General features: G+C 44.5%; 1 long non-coding RNA gene across 2 annotated transcripts in view; it reads right to left on the reverse strand.

Moving 5' to 3' along the window:
• Nucleotides 1-11479, reverse strand: part of LOC142589032 (uncharacterized) — a 39844-nt gene extending 28365 nt beyond the window's left edge. Inside the window, exon 1 of one of the 2 annotated variants that reach the window (XR_012829786.1) lies at nucleotides 11226-11479. This is a non-coding gene — a long non-coding RNA (uncharacterized LOC142589032). The remainder of the gene's footprint in view (nucleotides 1-11225) is intronic. The other variant, XR_012829787.1, reaches the window with a different exon arrangement.
• Nucleotides 11480-20865: the final 9386 nt, after the last annotated feature.

Here is a 20865-nt window from a genome sequence, read left to right on the forward strand (position 1 = left end):
CATCAAATAAGTCTTGGGCATTCCACAAAGAGCAAGTACAGCAAATGTTGACCAGCTAGGTGTGCACAACAACATCTACGAAGTGATCGAGGCTCAGACTATGGCGCAAATACTCCGGCTATCCTCGCCCAAAGCCGGTGGACATTCAACCGCGAAAACCAAACCTCAATGAAACGGCCCATGACCATGCGCGAGAACTTGCCCGCCGCGACAGTCCCACGGGCTCCGAGGGGCTGGACATTCAGTTTAATGAACCGCTACTCACTTATCACGAAATCACCTCACACTATCGAAAAGGCAGAATGCGCACTCCAAACTCGAACGCGCGCAGGTGGCCGCGTTTCGAATGCTACAAACGGGCTTGTATCCGTCACGAGACCTGCTGAGTCACTATAACTCAGACATCCAGGCAAATTGCCCAGACTGCCAAGAACTCTATTGTTCCCTCTCGCACATGCTATAGCAATGTACCGCGTTACCAGAGGTCCCTCTCCCCACTGAGCCCGAATGGGAAGATGCCCTCAAAAGCCCGGACCTCAAGCTCCGACTCAAGGCCATCCAGAGGGCCCAAGAACTGGCGGAGTGTCACCACGTTCCCGTCTCGACTTGGGCGTCGCCTACGGTTCGGGCCCTAGGATCTCCAACGCGTGGGATCTCCAATGGCTTAAAATTCCTCAGGACCTTAATAAAGTTATTGACTGACTGACTGGTGGCCACCGTATTCGATTTGGGAGTAATTTGGATACGCAGGAGTGTTGCAAAAGTGACTGCAGTTGTTTTGCGCATGATAAAAATTTTCTAAGGCACCAGATGAAGTGAATTAAACGGCGCATTTAGTTTTCTGTTTTAGAAGCAATAATGTTTTAATGAATTAAATTTCAGCATACTGCTGCCGTAAAAACTTCGTCCACCTACTCAAGTGGTTTTATTGTCATTTTAATTCCGCGATTTGAGTGTAATTTTACTGTTGAAGTTCTAACACTTCTCACATTTCATAGCTTCCTTAACGTTGAATATTTTCGCATTCACGTTGCCCTCCACTGCATCGATTTGACACGGCCTATCGCACAGCATGTGGTGGCGATCGCAGGATTATATTGCGTTTACTTCCTATAATTTTGAGGCAAGGATGTGCGGATTATAAGTTTAGGTTGACTAGAAATCTAAAACAGCTTTTTTTGCAGTAACAGCATTTCAAATATGATATTACGTATTTTTTTAAAATCTTTATTTAAATGAATGCATATTCATATAAGCTATGGATCGTTGTCCAGTTTCCTGTAGAGGCGGAACGCAATTATTTCAGGGGAAAGCCGGTAATCTAAAATAAAATGGTGGTCTTTGCAGCAGGAAAATGCTGCTCTCGCAGTAAGTGAGCGCAGAGCCGAAAGAATCACTGCAATGTGCTGTATTATTTTATTTTATTTCTGCGCACGTGAATCCTGATTCTGATATATTTCTTGTGTAGATCCACCAACTTTTACTGAACAGAAACGCTGTGACCTGAATTGACTATTCTTTTATGTTTTATTAGGTTGAATGCTACAAGCTGCTGCCAACCCGAGCATTATCACAGATATACGTACACATACTACTAAAGCAGCCCTGCCTAATGTGGATTGCCTCTAATTGGCTAAGTTCTTTTATTACCAGCCTTCGAATAGTGCCTATTGTAAAATACATGTAAATATGTTGGTTAATTTAACCAAAATTTTACGACTTTGATTTTATCCTCCCATGCGTGCTGCCTAATTGAGCTAGACGATCAGCGAAACCGCGCTTGTTGTCACAGTTCTAGGTCAAGCATCATTTCCATCAAGCGCAGGGGACAGTAATTTTTTTTTCTTTCCGTGCAATAAATGCGTATTTTTACTACTCCTTCCTGAAGCAACTTCTCGGTAGTCACATGTAAGTTTTTGCACGAAGGCCGCACTGTATCTACACTTAAAACTTTTGTGCGCAAACAAACAGGGACGAAGAAAAGGGGCAACACAAGGACGACACAAGGACGTCCTGTTTCGTTGTTCGTGCCTGTTTGTTCGCGCACAAAAAGTTTTAAGATGGATCTGCTCCAGCTAGGCCGACTCGCAGGTATCTACACTATTTGAAACTAGGCGTTTATGCTGTTGTAGGTTTTGTTACATTTCTTTAATTCGAAAGTGCTACGTAGGCTAGATGTGGGGTGCAAACAAAACGGACGGACCCTGCTCATTTTGTGTTTGTGTTCAAAATGTTACACCTTCTACGAAATATGCCATATATGCAGAAATATTAGATAGCGTGGCCTGATAGAAGTCCCTATTCTTGCAGTATGATGATTTTTCAACATGAAAACATTGCCACATACATTTCTCGTATCAGCATTTCCGATAATATTTCTTTTTTATTTTCCAGCGCCAGCATTTCCTCCAAGTAAGGTGGATGTTGCTTTGGCTGGTGGCGGCAAATGGATTGAAACCCCAGAGGTATCGCGGTCCTCAGGGGCCTTACCAGCTCAACCTCATCCGAGCACGGACGAGCCAGCCTACCGACGTCAGCTCTTTGCCCTGAAAGCCCTGACCAGCTCACCGTGCTCGACACCTTGCCTAATTCCTATCCTCAGGCCCTCTCGTAATCCACCGCCATCAACCTAGCTTCACAAGAGCTGGGTCTTTGGCGCTTGCTTATAATTAAATTGTTTGAACATAACCCAGTGTTACCCACTTATGTCCACGGAAAATGCCTGCTTGTGCTAATTTAGTCATAAATAAATTGTTATGAAAGCGTCTTTCAGTATGTTTATTATGATTTACATGTAAAGGGGACTTCTGCTTCTTGACACGGTATAGGTCTGTCCAATTTTTCCAGTTAAAATCGACGAAGACAGTATGGGAACAATTGCTAACAAAAAATGCCGCTATCCAATGGTTCGCAGTAACAATGGCTCCATACTCTAGAGCCACCTTATTTACAATATCCGTCATGCAAAGGGCGTTGGCTCAAATAGGGCATTATTAGTGTAGATGAAGTGGCTCGGCGCTGGTGCTACGCTAACAATAAAATGAGTGCTGCATTGGCCCAATATTTGTCCAATCTTGGTATCAACTCTGCGCCAACATTGGATAGGGTTACGTTTTGCCAATATGCCAGCGTTGGTTGAGAAATGGTACCAATTTCGTTCAGGATTGAGCCGTGCTTGGACCATTGCTCTTGTGCTGCCTGGGATCTCCCATAGTTGAAGTGTTCCACACTATTTGCATCAAATTTTGCATCCGAGCAAAGACACGGGTTGGCGTAAGACGTAAAACTGGGTACTTGGAACCTATTTTCTGCGGACGGAATCGAAACAGGAGTTGTATGGTTCGTTATTCACAAAATTATGCCGATTTCCGATAAAACCCGTGTGCGTTTGCGGGCTGCGACCTCTCGGATGTAAGAGGACGGGTAAGTGATTGTGCGGTGGAGAAAACAAATAGATGAACGGGCGTGTGTCCCTCCAAAGAATGGGAAATATTCATTCAAGTTAATTCTCTAAGTATGCCATTACCATTTTTTCCCTACTTCAAGAACTTTTCCGGGGCTGGGTGTCCACCTATCTTGTCTATCTTTCTATGCATCCACTTTCCCGCCAACCAGTGTCACGACGTAGTCCGAGGCCGAATAGGCAGAGCATCCGGCTGCTGAAATGAGGAATCAGGGCAGGTAACCAACTGTTGGACCAACTTGTATAAAATTGTATGCGGCACTGTTGCTCAAGAAGCCTGGCAATGGCACTGTGGATGCGGCGCTGGGTGCACTGAATATGTAAGGGTCTTCAATGAATTCCTCTGACTCTGACTTAGTCACTGAGTATGTTCCACTCGGTCTGTGCTCCTCTTCACGGAACCTCTTTGTTACCAACTTCGGTCAATGAGTATGCACCAGCATTTGTCTACCGCTCTTCAATGAACGTCTTTGATGTCATCTTGAGCAACCATATGTAACTGCCACTGGGACGGTGCCGCTCCAAAGTGATTTGGGCACGGCGGCATTTATGAAATGCGGTCAGCTAATAATCCGCTTATCTTCATCCTGCAGCTCGTACTCGGACTGCTGCTTCATGCCGCTGCGAGTTTCGAGCCACCAGGACAAGCCGGAGCAACATGCGACGTCAATGTAACCACTATCAGCCTGCTACGAGATTCCTTGCCCCTCAAGTCATGGGATCCCGCGCTTCATCACTCGTCGTCTACCTGCCCAGAAGCTGCGATCATAGACTGTACGCATGGCCTGGGCTGAGCGCCACCACTCAACCCAGCTATAAAAGACAATTTCAAGGGAGGCCGGGTCATTGGGCCCGGCATTGCTCACGGCCATCACGTGCACACACCGCGCAAGTCATGTGTGCTTGTGATGCATGCGAGTTTTTGCCATCAACATGAGAAACTTTTAAAAGCAGGCTACCCTCAGTCTGTCTTAAATTCCGTGGTCGAGTCCCTCCTGCAGAAGCTAAAAACTACCGCTGTGAGTGGGAAAACGCACTCGAAGGAGAGGGAGCCATTAAAACCAGAAGTAGTACCTTATGCGCACCGGGTGAGCCATGACCTCAAGAACGTAGCTACCAGATATGGCATTCCGGTTGTCTTTTCGGCTCCCAACAAGTTAGCTCAATTGTTCCCCCGGATAACACGCGAGGCCTGGAATAGGGGCTCCAACCATCGTGCCTTATTTTATTTACTTTGAATAAAGTTTTACACGCGAGGGGCCGCGGGGCTGCCAGAAGCACCACGCCAAACATTCCAGAGACTGTGTTGAAGGGGTGGTCTACGAGATACCCCTAGATTGCTGCAAGTCATACATCGGGAAAACGCGACGTTGTATTAATGGCAGACTGAGGGAGCACGCTAACAGTGTCGGTAAGTGTGACGAGGCGCATGTTCCTGAGCATTGCAAAGCCTTTTGTTGTACGCCATCCTTTAAACAAGTATTGATTCTTGGCGAAAGTAGGAACCAAACTGCAAGAAGTTGTTGGAAGAGTTCTATATTAAAACGAAAGGGTCTGATTGTGTCAGGGATACATCTATCGTATTATATTCCACATAAATGTGCTTCTTCCAAAGTATGTTATCATGACCATGTTGTTCTGTCACACCTTGGCTCCCTGCGCAGGCGCGGAAGTTATCATTTCTTTTATGCATTTTTTCGTGCTGTCATGAAACAGTTGGTAGTTTGGTACTCCACCATCTTCCTTTCTTCTGTTTCTTTCGAAATGTATTTTGCCCCACAATGTATACCTAGAAAATCTAAGCAGCAACTTGCCCAAGAAGAAGTCCTTTTGGAGCCTTTCTTATTTGTGCTGCCGTGCCCACGGCTATGTGCTGTTGTGATTGAGCATGCGATCCATATACACAAACTCTTATTGCTTGGCGAAGACATGGAGGTGAATCCAGACCTTGAAATCAGCCAAGAATTAACAGAAATAGCTGCTGATAAAAAAGAGATTAAGGAAAATTGCCTGGCTAAAATAGACAAGAAATTAGACTTTCTAACGAAACTGGAAGAAAAGGTTGGCTGTTGTCAAGAACAAATAACCAATGTGAATATTCCTAATAAAGCCATGCAAGAAAAAAATCATGATCTATAGTATCATAGCAGGCGAACTAACCTGATAACAAATGGCTTACCTGAGATAGACGGAGATACACCATTGATATTTGAAAGTGCAGTGAACAAAAACAGAATCGTATGCACCCTAGAAATAAAACCACAAGTAGCAATCGAACATATACGGCGGATTGGTAGAGGGGCGCCGAAGAAGTTAGGCCTGTAATTCTTAAGCTACTTGACTCAAAAGGGAAATCTTCAATACGAAAACAGGGAGGCAAACTTAAACATACAGGCCTATCCAGTGGAGAAGAACTTTGGAAGGGTGCGAAAGCAAACCGACAAAGAAATGAGAAAGTGTGCCTTGCTTTAGATAAGTTATATATAAATAATCGAGCATGTGTTAGGAGCAATGAGCAGGAGGGCAATGTACCGCTTAATTAAAAGCGCGTATAAGTAGCTACTGCAAGCACAGCAAAGGCGGTGAGCCTACCCAGTGACCAAACAAAGAAGGGAGCTACTACTCGTCGCACTGCAAATCGGCGAACTAACACTCCTCATGGTGAATGCAAAAAGCATCACCAACAATCCTGAATCCCTTGAAAATCTGATGATTGATCATGAACCAGACCTAGCAGCCATATTAGAAACATGGCTCACGCCTGACGTTTCTGATCACGAGTTCGCACTGCCCAACTATTCTGTGGTCCGAAAAGACCGCCCCATACGTGGTGGTGGAGTGGCGTTATAAATAAAAGAAGGCCTTTCATTTGTGGCATTTGCAGAGGTACAAAGCGCAGAAGCCATTTTTTGCAAACTTTTTTGTGACGGTACGAGCATATTCATAGGTTGTGTTTATCGGTGCCCAAACTCTGCTGATGTTTCCATCAGTGTCATTCATGATTACATGGAACACCACGTGTTTGGTTCCCGCATTGTCCTCATGGGTGATTTTAATATTCCAGACATTAACTGGAATAGTATGTGGTACCCGTCATCAGCTGCGGATGCATTGTTTCAACTCATGCTAACTTTCAATCTTCATCAGATCGTTTCATGCCCCGCCCGTTCACAGGCAAATACTCAGAGTGTACTTGATCTAATTTTTTTCAGTAATCACTGTGACATACACCGTATAAAAAGTGATGTTTTCCATGACGTATCAGACCACGACGAACCAGTGTGCATCGTATCTTTTGGCGACACCATAGCCACTGATTCTTATAGGCCACTGATTCTGATTAGTAACAGGCTTTGAAAGCGCTGATTACAATAGCATACTAACGCACCTCGCTCATGAATTCCAGCATTTTTAAAAAATTGGCTCCGATGCTTCACTAGATGTATATTTCCTTTGGTTTGACTTCAAATCGGTTGTACTTTACTGCCTCATTCACTACGTGGCTACAAAAACAAAGTGCCCTCCGAAAAATAAATCCTGGATCGCGCGAAAAGTTATTGAAGCAAAGCTACGTTTCGAAAGGTTACGAAGGGAAGCGAAAAAAAAAAGCGGGGGGGGGGGGGGGGGAATCCGTAATTCCGAAATTCCTGGACGCCATCGCGGAATTTAAACTTAAAGCTAAACGTGCTAAATAGCACTAGTTTGGTGTAACACTGCTTAAATATCTTGATAATTAGCCCCAGAAGTTCTGAAGTTACTTTCGTGGCAACGAAAATGCTATATCACATCCTCTTCCCGTAGAAAAAACTGCTAAGGCTAACGCATATAACGATTTTTTTTCAGTCAGTGTTTACTATAGATGATAATTCCAATCACGCACTTGTAACGCAGCATTACGCGAAAATCGATAAACTAGACATTACGGATGCCGCTATTTTCACTCTACTGCTTAAACTTCACCCCAAGTAAAGCAGTGGCCTCGACAATATACCTAATACTTTCCTGAAAAGATATGCAGAGTCATACTAAACATCTTGGCCTAGTTTTCCGGAAATCACGACTTCACGACTACCTCATGATTGGAAAATCGCGAAGGTAATCCCTATCCACAAAGGAGGTGACACAACATTACCTTCAAATTTCAAACCGATTTCACTGACTAGCGCATCATGCAAACTTCTCGAACACATAATCTTAAAGCACATGTCAGTATCTCTAGATCACATTAATTTTTTCTCTCCCAACCAGCATGTTTTCGCAGTCTATCGACAGTAACTCAACTGTTTGAACTAGTCCATGATCTTGCTGTTACAGCTGATAACCGCGATCAAACCGACTTTATTCTATTCGATTTATCTAGGGCTTTTTACTGTGTATGACAGAGCAAATTAACCGGCAAATTTAAAAATTTCTTTGGTATAGGAGAAGTTTCTGCTTGGATAAGAGGTTCCTTAACTAGCCACTCGCAATTTGTGGTTTACGAAAAAACGCTTTCTAACACAGTCGCAGTAACAACCGGAGTCCCAAGGGTCTGTTCTCGGACCATTGCTTTTCTTACTCTATACTAATGAAAACACAGCAATACAAAAGTATTCGCGGACTACTCCGTCATATACAGAGAAATTAATCATTAAAATGGTCATATTAAATTAAATGGCAAGTTGGCGACCATGTGCCGGGTAATAGAAAGTGTGAAAAGTATGTGCGCCCACGCACGGTGTCAATCGACGTAACTGAAGCCTTCTCTCCTGTTTGACCTTTATTACCCATAATTAGCGGTGATGTTGACGGCGAATGTTTACCTTCTTAAGCGTTAGCGCAATACAATAGTTATCAGTTGATGGTGAATTTTACTCCTGTTCGTCCGCGTAGTATACAGAGCACACACTAAGACGTAATTTCTTGAGGCGTTGTTGTGCGCCATTGATCATAACCTCCGAGAAGATTAGCGTTGTCGTTAACTCACATGACAATCGCATCGTGTCAGAAGTCTTAAACATTCAATGAATTGTAGGACTGCACATGCTATAACCACTATAGATTATGAGACATGCCGTAGTGGCCAACTAGGGCTTTATTTTAACCTCCGGGGTTATTCAACGAGCACATAAATCTAAGTACACGAGCCCTGTTGTATTTCGCCCAGTCTAAATGTGGCTTCCAAGGTCGAGATCGAACCCGCAAAGCTACCTCTGTGGACACAGACGTGTAAAAGCGACGCGAGACCTTTAGATACTACGCGGCTTTGAGTCTCCACACGATGCGTCAGTTGTCCGCTTGAGAAATTTCCATGCTGTTTGTTTTTAAGAACTACCACAAACGCTCCGTACCGTACCCTGGACTTACATTTATCCAGTTTGACCGCAACCACTTTCCTGCCTCGTAGTAATGTTTCCTCACGTTCTCACACCGCCTTTTCCTTCTCCAACCCTCACACATATATGCGAGTTGCGAACGAAGAGTGTCAAGGCTGTAATTCGTTCGTTTTGTGGCTGCAGTGGGTCTACCCATTATGTGCCTGCTATCACCCACCTCCTCCCTACCATTCCACCCACCTCCGCTCTTTACAATGGCGCGTTGTAGAAGGGTAAGCGTTTCAGTTTCTGCAATGCTTTTGCGGTGGGTTTGGACAATTAGAGCCCTCAAGAGAGCTTTGCGGCGACGCTCAGTGGGCTCCATAGGCTATTCTGCAAATTCCACGCGGTGCAAATGTCCGGATGAGATTATCGCGTCCCCTTTCCTGTCTACAACGCTCCCGCCATGTACATACACGCTCTGAACCACCTCCCGACGCGGCGTGCAAGACAGTAGCAGCAGCAGCAGTCATAGAGTCGAAGGGAGAGGCAAAGAAAGCTTCGCTTATATACACAACCAGGAGTAATCAAAAAGAATGTAAGATAAACAGGGACAGTGAATTGGATACAAAGAAGTGAAACAAATAGAACACAGGGATTTACAAGAAAATCAAGAAAAGGAAAGAAGAAATCTGAATAATAACATAAACAGCAGTTCCTTGCTATTTGAGGCTCTAGGTGAATGCCTAAGACCAAAAATATGCCGGAGCAACCATTTGCAACAAGATGAAGGCTTTGTCTGCTGCAGCCAAAAATGTCAAGGCCATTCAGAACATACTAATGAAATGTGAAGAGATTCACCTAGACGCACCTGTAGCTAACGTAAACCTTCCAGAATCGCTTGTATTTCAAGTGGATAGAAGCGTGAATGAATTAGCAGTCATGATAATAGATGTTTAGATTATTGGCTGAAAAAAAGCGGTTTAGTTAAACTTCGAAAAGACGAGTTCGCGTTCTTTTAACGAAAAAGTTCGAGTTGAGTCAAAGACGTCTGTCAAAATCGCCAGGAGTAGATGAGCAATCTCACGTTTCATCATACCATGGCGCAATTCAGCGCGACAAGGTGAAGACCTAACAGCGTCCATTAGCGTGCGCACCTCATAGCTGTGTGTTCTCTATCTACGTCGATTAAAATCTCTTATATAGTGAGCGCTAGATGACAATTTTCTATTCGGCTTCAAACAGTATTTATTGCCTTGTTACTGGGTAATTTGGGCGGAGAAAAGCAAGGTACCGCTAGTACGCCATAAAACGCCTAATAATTTAAATACTACGCAAATCTTAAGCTTGCCGCCAGACGGAAGGTGGTAAAAATTTTATTACACATTATATACAGGCATAAATTCACCAAGTGAGACGCATAGGCAACGTGCGCTTTCCAGATGCGCTTTGATTTAGAGCGCACGAAGACATCAATCGGTCAGCACTCGAGATAAGCAAGCGAGGTTGAGAGTATTTGTGGAAAAAGCAGGCAAGAGGATACGCCCGTATCCGTTCCAAGCATAGGGAGGGGTACATGGAAAGTATATCAGTTTTGAGAAAAAGAACAAAAGATAACAGAGATGTATACAAAATGGCTAGAATTAAAAGCGTGTATATCATACCTGATTAACTGAATCAGGCAAGATAACTATCTGTCACCACCCCCACTGAAAGGGATGCCAATAACAGAAAAAAAAACACTCGTACGACACAGGAGTGCGGATGCCGCTTCTCGCGTTTCGAAGCGTCTTCGCGCACCGGCGTGCCATGCTTTTCAAGGCCGCGCGCAGGCTTTGCCGCAGTGGCGCTAGAAGGCGCCGAGTGTACGAGCGCAGCGCGAAAGGGAGTCCAGAGGGGGTATTCCGTAAGAGTCCACCTAGGGGACTGCCCATTTCGGCCACTGCTGATTCGATGCAGCTGTATGAGAGAGGAGACGAGCGGCCCTAGCCAATCAGAAGCGGCCGAAATGGACAGTACACTAGATGGACTCTTACAGAACTCCCCCCCCCCCCCCGTTGCACTACACGCCTCATGCACACTCGTTTCCACGGTAACAATACCATGTGTTATATTGATTCAACGCGACACCGATTACCTTCGGCAGCCATCGCGAGAAGGCTTCGTCCGAATTTACACTGACGGGTAGCTTCGCGGTATTCCGCAAGTCACCTAATTGCCCATGAGGAAACAGGCGGACGATGTCATGGGCTATTTATTGCAGCTAACATGCCTAACGTAGCTACAAATAAGCTGAAACAAAAACTTAGAAATTCTGGGACACGACCTTGCACCTCATAGTATTATATGGGCCGACAGGCTGTCATGCTGCATCATTCTGTTTAGTACCTGTGAATCAAACGGTATGCAACATAAGTTTCACAGCTCAGTAACCACTGACACTGCTTTGAAAAAGAACGAAGAAGTACCTGTTTGATGTCCAGTGGCTTAAATGAATGCATTGCAGTGGGACCAGCTTGTGTTACTGTAAGCGCGCACAGAATTATAATACAAAATTGCTTTCTTGCCATAACATAACACACGAACCTGGGCCAGACCGAAAGCTAACGAAGATTCAAGGCGCGTACGTTCAGCAGCAGATGCTTATATGCCAGTGCTGAGACTAAATTATCATTTATTGCAGAGGCAGTGGCAACGGCTGCGCAATAGTGTTCGCCTTCAGTATTGTTGTGCGACACGAGCGCACTAGCCACTCTTTCAACGTGTCGCTAGAAACGATTCTTTTATTTTACATCCTCCCTCTATTCAGACTAGGACAAACATTTTTTACATCTGTGCTGCTTCTTTAGATTTAGAAATCCTGCACCGAAGTCCTCGAGACAATGGCGAGCTTCTATTTACACCGTTCTGGTTAGCGCATAATTCATGTCGAGCACTTCAAATAGAAAACTGGCAGTACGAGATTAATAGAAACTGTACAAGTGCAAATAGTTGGCTGAGTTGGCTTATATTTAGACCTAAAATGGCCAACGCAGTATTGCTAGAATTCTATAGAGAAAACACAGCATTCTTCCAATAAGCTAACGCAATCTTCTTCAAACATCATTTAATCGGTCGCTTTGTACTGTTGAGTAGACCACAAACATGATGACTTTGGCGCAAACAAGGAAGGCCGGAAAGGAACAAGGGGAGCGCCAACTTTCAACTGTTTATTCTTGTATAACACGCAGTGTATACACACCGGAGAATGAGCTACGTAGAAAAACAACTTCAATCGCCGGCTTTAAAAAACCTTCTCTCGGCATGCAAAAGTAAAACGGATGTGCCACTACTGCAAGACGAAGCTCGCTCTTTAAATGAAACGCCTGCAACAATTCACGTGCCTTGGTGTACCTGCTTCTTCCAAGGATCCGTATCTTCTCAGCAGTGGCTCGCACTGATGGTAATTGCAGTGCTTAGGTAAATGTGCTCCATCTTTAACTTTCAGGGACAGCTCCAGTTCCCGCGCACGCCCATTTACGCATCCCCCAGTCTGGCCGACTTATGTCTTACCGCAATTCACAGCGGAAACTCATACACGACTCCAGTAGCCCATTTTGTGCTCGGCTTGGCATGCGCTTTAATAAACCCACGTTTCTTGCTTCATCAGAGAGAATGGGAGGACAAAGATGGGCGAGCTTGCGTGGCGCAGAGAATACGATAGGCACCCCATGTCTGCCTGCAACCTTTAGGTTATGGGTTACACGGTGCATATAAAGTAACACCTCCTGCCTCACCATTCTCTGCGCTTCCTCAGCCCTTCTCCTGTGTTCGTCGATCTTAAGTTTCTGAAGGAGCGACTCGGCGATGGCCGTAGTGAGCGCACGGGGATACCCAGCGGAACACAGTCGAACCAATTTATTCCTAAAGCTTGCCTGCATTACATGAGGGCCCGACCATACAAGAGCGGATTCAAGGCAATGACTCTCCTAAATGCCTTGGAATGTGCTGACTCATAAGGCAGTAATTCCTTTGTTGTGCGAGGTGAATAAGGCCACCAGGTGTGACCCGTCTGCAACGTGATATAAAGATTTAAAAATTGTAGAGAATTGCATGAAGACACTTCGTTATTAAAAACCAATCCCTTCCCGAGATGGCAAAATGCCCCTAAATCTTTATCAATGACTTAATATGGTACAATTGATTGTTGCTTTAAGATAATTAAAAAATCGTCAACATACTTAAAAACCTTCAACCTCCCCCCACCCCACTTAGGATGCTGGTGCAAGGTACGGCCAATAGTAAATAAAAATATCTTACAACGCACAGGAGCAGCATAGGAGCCAATACAAATGCCTTGTCTTTGTACATATAATTCTTCATGAAATTTGATGAACGTGACTCTAAAACCCGAGAAGGGATAAAAAGGCGTCGACACACCTGCAGCACTCAAGAAGGCAGCGGTACCGCTCTCGTGGATGCACCTTCTGACACAGAGAAACAATTCATTGCGCGGGACATATACAAAAAAATCCTCAACGCCCAGGGAAAACAAATACCCTATCGTTGGATTTGTCTCCAGAAAGTGCGTGACATATGAAGAATTCTCTGTCGCAATAGAGTCATCAACAACAAGCGAATTAAGCTGCCTCGTTAAAAACTGGGTAATCACATTTTGCCAGGCACCACGTTCGCTCACAATTGTCATAAACGGAACCCCTGGCTTCTGCGTTTTTGCCGTGAAGAAAAAAAAAGGCGGTGCTCTTCCAAGTTCCAGTTCAGCCCTTTCTGTCTTCTTCACGGCGAAAACATATAATCCAGGAATTCCGTTTAGGACGATTGCGAGTGAACGCGGTTCTCGGCAGAATGTGATTACCCAGTTTTTAACGAGGCACCTTAATGCACTTGTTGTTGATAACCCGTTTGCGACAGAGAATTCATCATGTGTCGCGCACTTTCTGCAGACGAATCCAACGGTAGGGTACTTGTTTTCCGTGGGCGTTGAGGATTTCTTTTTTTTCTGTCCCGCACAATGAGTTGTTTCTCTGTGTCAGAAGGTGCATCGACGAGAGCAGTACCGCTGACTTCCAGAATATTGCAGATGTGTCTGTTGACGCTCTTTTATCCCTTCTCGAGTTTTACCTTAAACACACCTTCATCAAATTTTATGACGATTTTTATGTACACGCGACAAAGCATTTGTATCGGCTCTTGTGTTGCTCCTCTACCTTGCAGTTGTTTATGTGCTATTGACCGTGCATTGTACTCACACTTTAAGTGAAGGGGGGAGGTTTTGAAGGGTTTTACGCATGTTGATGATTTTTAAGTTTTTTAATGTAACAATCCATTGTATCCTATCGGACCAGTATTGATAAAGCTTTAGCGGTCTTTTGCCATCCCGGGAAGGGACTGGGTTTTGATTACGAAGTATCTTCATGCAATTCACAACAATCTTTAGATCTTAACAGCGCTTTGCAGACGGCTCAAACCTGCTGGCTTTATTCGCCTAGGCCGAAAAAGATATTACTGCCATATGAGTCGGCACATTGCAAGACAGTTAAGATAGCCATTGGTGAACATTGCCTTGAACCCGCTCTTGTACGGTCATGCCCTCACGCAATGCAGGCAAGCTTTAGGAATAAATTGGTTCGACTTTGTTCAACCGGGTTTCCCCGCGCGCTCATTACTGCCGTCGCCGAGTCGCTCCTCCAGAAACTCAAGATCAACGAACACAGGAGAAGGGATGAGTAAGCCCAGAGAATGGTGAGGCCGGAGGTCTCACCTTATATGCACCGTGTAACCCACAACCTAAAGAAGGTTGCAGACAGACATGGGGTGCCTATCGTATTCTCTGCGCCACGCAAGCTCGCTCATCTGTGTCCTCGCATTCTCGCTGATGAAGCAAAAAACATGGCTTTATTAAAGTGCACGCCAAGCCGTGCACAAAATGTACGACTGGAGTCCTGTATGAGTTTCGGTTGTCTTGCGGTGAGGCATAACTTGGCCAGACTGGGGGATGCGTAAATGGGCGTGCGCGGGAACTGGAGCTGTCCCTGAAAGGTAAAGATGGAGCACATTTGCCTAAGCAGTGAAATTCACATCAGCGTGAGCCACGGCTACAAGATATGGATTCTTGGAAGAAGCAGGGTCACCACAGCACGGGAATTCTTAGAGGCGTTTCATATTAAAGAGCGAGGTTCGTCTTGCATTAGTGGCACATCTCTTTTATTTTTGCTTGCCGAGAGAAGGTTTTTTAGTAGGGTGTGGCGCGATTGAAGTTGTTTTTATATGTAGCTCATTCGCCTGCGTGTATATATTGTATGTTACACAATAGAGAATAAACAGTCGAAAGTTGGCGCTCCCCTAGTTCCCTTCCGTCCTTCCTTGTTTGCGCGAAAGTGATTATATTTATGGTCTACTCAGTAATATCATGATGTCGTGACGATGAAGCATAAAACACTCATAAGACTGCAATTTGACAGTCTAATTCTTCATTGAGCGTTGCGGTTCCAAGAAAAACAAATAACTCATAAACCCCAACAAGAGATGGCGAGCACAATTTTGGCTTGCGAAATCTGACTCACGGGTCAATTGAGTGCCCTATTTGTACGTAAACGAGAAGAAAGGGGGTTAACTGAGGGGACCGATTTTTATTAGTCATATCAAGAGAAGCCAACAAACACTTACACCAAGGACAACATAGGGGAAATTACTTGTGCTTAATAAAGGAAATAAAGGAAGGTAAGGTAATGGTAGCGAAAGTACGTGCAGCTAGTGGTAACACTACGCGCGGCTTAAGCCTGGGAATAATATACATGAGGTCTTCGAGGTTCCTGGAAAAGTGTCTTCCTGTTGTGTGTTCAGGTTTTCATGAATCAAGTGCTGCCAAAGAACCCACCCACACGAAAAAGCGGATCAGCAGTATGTAAAGGTGACGAAAGCAAGCCCTTCTGTGAACTTGACACATGTAACTGCAACACCTCCAGGTGAAGGGTCCTGTGAGGAGATACAGGAACTATGAGAGAATAATGTTTTACTGCCAGTTAGCGGCAAATCGCTAAAGGCGATAAAAACCGGCTCCTTGCCGCCGCTTTCTAGTCATACACGGAAGGCCTAAGACATGTGCTGTAGCTCTAGGCTGAAAGCGCAAGCCACACCACATCTGATGCTTTACACTGTGCTAGGCGTCGTAGTGGAAGCAGCGGACATTACCGGGCAGGTATTGTACACGCTATACTGCAGCACCAGACGGCAGCAATTAGACAACAAAGAAGTGCGCTCATATCACCGAACGCGTACTCAGCTGCGAGGAGTGTCACTAGTTAGTTTGTTCAAAATGTTCGGCTGACGTGTGAGGCCTTGAGGATCGCGAGACGATCAATGACGTAATTCGAGGACTTCGCTTTGTATCTACTTACGCCGTGTTGACGTTTCTGCTCTCGAAAGCGACCAAACGTAGACAGCAGATGGATTATTGTAAATCTCCGATGCAATGCTCGGCAACAAATGAGGGCTCATTTTTTGTGGGAGTATACCTGTAAACAAAAACAATCAGTACATCGCCAATTTCAAGATACGCATACGTCAATTAAGAGGCAGCAGAAATGGTGGACAAAAAGAAACCTCATTTCGGCTTACCTCCGTACGCCATGCCAAAATCTGTTATGTGTCTTAGAGAGCGATTTTCCTTTAATGTCTGCTCAAAAGATAACAGAAGTTTTTTTTTTTTTTTTTTTTTGACGGTTCATACTAAACCCTACTCCAAATAGGTGAAAAAGTGCAGTTCACGGCAGAAACACACTATGCTTCGTTAGAAATCTGCCACTGTTACGGTTTTCTGAGGGTTATTATTTGCATTGATGATTTCATTTCACAACTTGAATAAACTCAACACAGTTATAAGACAGCGCTAACATTGGCGAAAAAAATTGTGGCCTGTTCTCTCGAACGATATTTCTGCAGAAGCGTTCTGAACTCTTTATTTACGAGGGAGAAATGAGTTTAATACATAAACACCAGTTTCTGGAGAGAAATGCGTGTCAACCAAGATATAACACTACAAATATTCTTTCTACCAGGAAAACGTTATTTGCATTTCCTACAGCGCACGAAGTGGCCAATCAGAAGCGCCTGAAAATTGCCACTTTTCCACTATTCTTCAGAGCGTACCTTAATGCGTGCTTTTAAAGCGCGCGCGTCAGCAGAAATATTTTTCACAAACCGTTGCATCCTAGTCATTACATGACGCCCCTTTGTATATGCTGGCGACGAACAGTACGATCTACAGACTCCTCTAAATGTGATCGCAGGTGCATGCCGAAAGAATACTCTACTGTTGAAGACAATTTTGCTTGCAGCTGTCGTGCAATATCTGTTGTGAAAGCGGCTCCACAAGACACTACATGCCAGACATCTGCTAAAAGAAAGCAATCGTTCATGTTATTTTAGAAGCGACTATGCTTTCGCAAAAGCACATAACATAGTGTGTGCCTGAGTCATATAGAAAAATGCTGCGTATGTACACTACTGTATCCGAGAAATTGGAGAGAAATGCGTTAATCGCGCTGATTAAAAAGCACGACATTACTTCCAGCTACGCTCTCAATGGTGGATTTGAGACGTTCTTTCAGGGTGGTGTAACTTAAAGCACACCAGTTTCAGCAGGAGAAAACAACATAAATAGAATAATTGCTGCAGGCGGAAAGAAAGCTAACGATTGGCAGAGGCTCCACAACGTAGCTATATTTATTATCCTGAAGAATAATAACTGCTGCCCATGTGTATGTTGAATAAAACGCAAGCAATCTCAACATCGCCCGTGATGTCTGCTTAAGCTGACTGAACTTAATTTGGACATAAATGTACTCGAGTGGATAAAGAATTTTCTTTCTAACAGGACGCAGTTTGTAAACGCTAATAACTGTAAATCTCGGTTTTCTAATGTACCAGCAGTGTTCCTGAAGGCTCAGTCCTGGGTCCCCTTCTTTATCTGATCTATATTAATGACCTCCTGAACTGCGTTCTTTTTTCTTCCATAAAGCTTTTCGTGGATGACCGTGTTCTTTACCGTGAAATTACTAATCCTTCCGATTCACAAGAGCTGCAGGACGACCTTAACCGCGTAACTAAGTGGTGTTCTAATTAGTGCATGCAACTAAATTAAAATAAATGCAAGGCCATGCGAATATATCGTAACACTTCAACGCGCACGAACTTTATTAATGGTGCACCGGTGACGTCAGTTACCCCTTACAACTACCTCGGCCTTCACATATCAAATAACCTTTCTTGGCACTCGCATATTGACTTTGTTATTAATAACGCTAACCGCATGCTTGGTTAGTTGCGTCGTGATTTTAGCTCTGAACTTCTTCCCTGAAGCTAACATTTTACAAAGCTTTAGTGCGCTCGAAATTGGAGCATACTTCAGGCATCTGGGATCCGACTCACTCTTCATTAGTTTCTACTCTAGGAACTATTCAAAACTGCGGTGCACGGTTTGTTATAACTAATTATTCTCGCTATGCAAGTATCTCTCCAATGAAATGAACTCTTAATTTACCTGATCTTTCGTCACGCCGCAAATGTTCCCGTCTCTCCCTTTTCCACAAAGTTTTTTATTTGAACCCTTTTTAAAAATAACCCTTCTTGCTTCTTATATTTCGGCCCGCACTGACCACAGACTTAAAGTCGGGGTGCCATCGGGCCGTACAAACCGGTGCAGTAACTCATTCATCCCTAGGACAAGCACGGACTAGAATCGCCATCCTGCATCACTCACACTCCTCACCGACTCTACTAACTTCAAGACCGCTCTACGGAATGCCTTTCGTTATTATTTTTCTTAATACTTCGTGTTTGTATTTTTACGGCATTACTTTTGTTTTCGACTCCACTCCTTTCTGTAACGCCTTCGGGCCTTGAAAGTGCGTGAAATACATGAATAAATAAATAAATAAATAAATGTGAAGGAGGGCTTTGCGTTGGTTGAGCAGTAGTGTTCATGTTATGTTCTTTGCCACTGACTATATTGTGCGATGACTATCAATGCACAAATGATCGCTCACTTTCGGCGTTAAAAGGAAACGAAATTTGTGCGACCTGCTAGTTCGCTGGCGATTCACCAACATACCCATCATATTCGTCGCATGTGCAGCTGGCGTGCACAACGCTACCCATTGACGACTCTCGTAGAGCAGGATCGGTGGCTGCTACTGCTGCCGGACATATTATATTCCAATATGCTTGCAGACCCCTTTCCTTCCATACCAGATCGTACCACCGCCAAGCGAGTACGCACCGAAGCAAGCCAGATATATTTGTCCAACACAAAGAGAGCTTCCCCAGCTTACACGTCCTCCACATTTCCAAACCCGAAAAGGCAATCAGGCTAATCTCGCCATTCCTCGTTATAGAGAGCCTTACCGAAACAATCGGACCTCGGTATAAAGCTAGTAAAATGGCCACCGGTGACCTCCTTCTGCCTCCAACATGAAAACCTCTAGAAACTTGTACCCATCGCGGGTACTGCCATCACTGTCACTCCACATCCCAACTGAGCACCATACGAAGCGTTATCTCCGATTATGATCTGCTTGTTCTTACTGGAAAAGGCAGAATGTAACTGACGTGCAATGGATCGTGATAAAGAGGGAAAACTACGACATACCGATCAAAGACTTCATTCTTACATTTGCTTCCAGTGTCTCCAAGCCAGATGCACCATAACTCGTGTCAGAACATGCATTCCCAACCCGCATAGATGCTTCAAAAAGCAGAAGTGTAACCACTGCTGATGTAGTTGCTGTGGTCTACTCACATGTGCCAAACGTCAGACCTAAGGCCACACTACAGATTATTTTGCTGCTACATCCCACTGCGTAAACTTTGACGGCGACCGTGCAGCCTATTCAATATCTTGTTCAACATGGAAAAAATAAAATAAAGTAATTACTCTATCATTAAAAGAAAGTAACTCGTTCAAAGAAACTGGCTAAAGGTGCTTAGTGTTCCAAAACACGTCTTATGCTGATGCGGCACGCCACAGAACAGCGTCGCACCAGCCTTTGCCACTTGTGTGCCCCACGCACAACGAGCACTCGGTGGTGGTGCCAGCCCCCTGTCGTGGCAATAATTAGTCTAATGAATCTAGTCAGCGACAGAGCTTGGCGACTCTTGGGACGTCAGGCCAGGGGCCGTCCCTTCATGAGGCGAACTCTGAAACCCGCACGAACAGCCGGATAGCGAGCATCTAGCGTCTTCCAGGAGGCGATGGACACAACGTAGGTGCCTTTGATGCCGAAGGACCGACGCGGTTCTCTTGGACGCGGGAAAAACAGGAAAAGAAGAGATTAAGGGTCCAGACAAGGATCCTTAAATACGAATCGGAATTTTTACCTGCGACCCACACTATACAGGACAATTAGTATGATGGCGACACAGGTAATGAGTTGGAATGCTAGAAGATTCGTTCACAACCTCGATGACATAGCTGAACTATTGACCGAGAATCAGCCTAAACTGTTCTGTACCCAGGCTACACACATTAATCGCAATCGAACAAACTTCATCCGGCGATATGCAATCTTCGGAAAAGACCGCGACGACACTATTAGCTCGTCCGGTGGGGAGCCAATTATTGTCGACGAGGTAACATATAGCACTACAGACGCCCCTGAAAGCAGTTTGTGTACGAGCGAATCTGTTCGACAAGCTGTTAAGCACCTGTCCTATCTATGCGCCACCTAAATACCATCTCACCAAAACACGATTCTACAGCCTCACAGACCAGCTCCAAGAACCTTACATAATCATCAAATACTTTATACCCATTACTCTATCTGGGGAGACTCCTGATGCGATGCAAGAGGTTGTCTTAAAGAAATCTTCCTTGTATCCTCCAGCGCATGCGTGTTTAATCGAAAAATAACCAACCTATTGCAATATCTTTCACAATTTATGCTCTTCTTCACATCTAACCATTCGATCTGCAGCCCTTCTCTTTAGAGAATACTTATACAAATGACCACTTCCCTGTAATGCTAAACATATTTCAGCAACAAGAATGTTTTCCACATGCGCCTCGGTGGAAACTAGCCCCTATGATTGGAATTATTTTAAACAATCATT

Source organism: Dermacentor variabilis, chromosome 7, assembly GCF_050947875.1.
Source record: "Dermacentor variabilis isolate Ectoservices chromosome 7, ASM5094787v1, whole genome shotgun sequence".
In the NCBI taxonomy this organism is placed as follows: Eukaryota; Metazoa; Arthropoda; class Arachnida; order Ixodida; family Ixodidae; genus Dermacentor; species Dermacentor variabilis.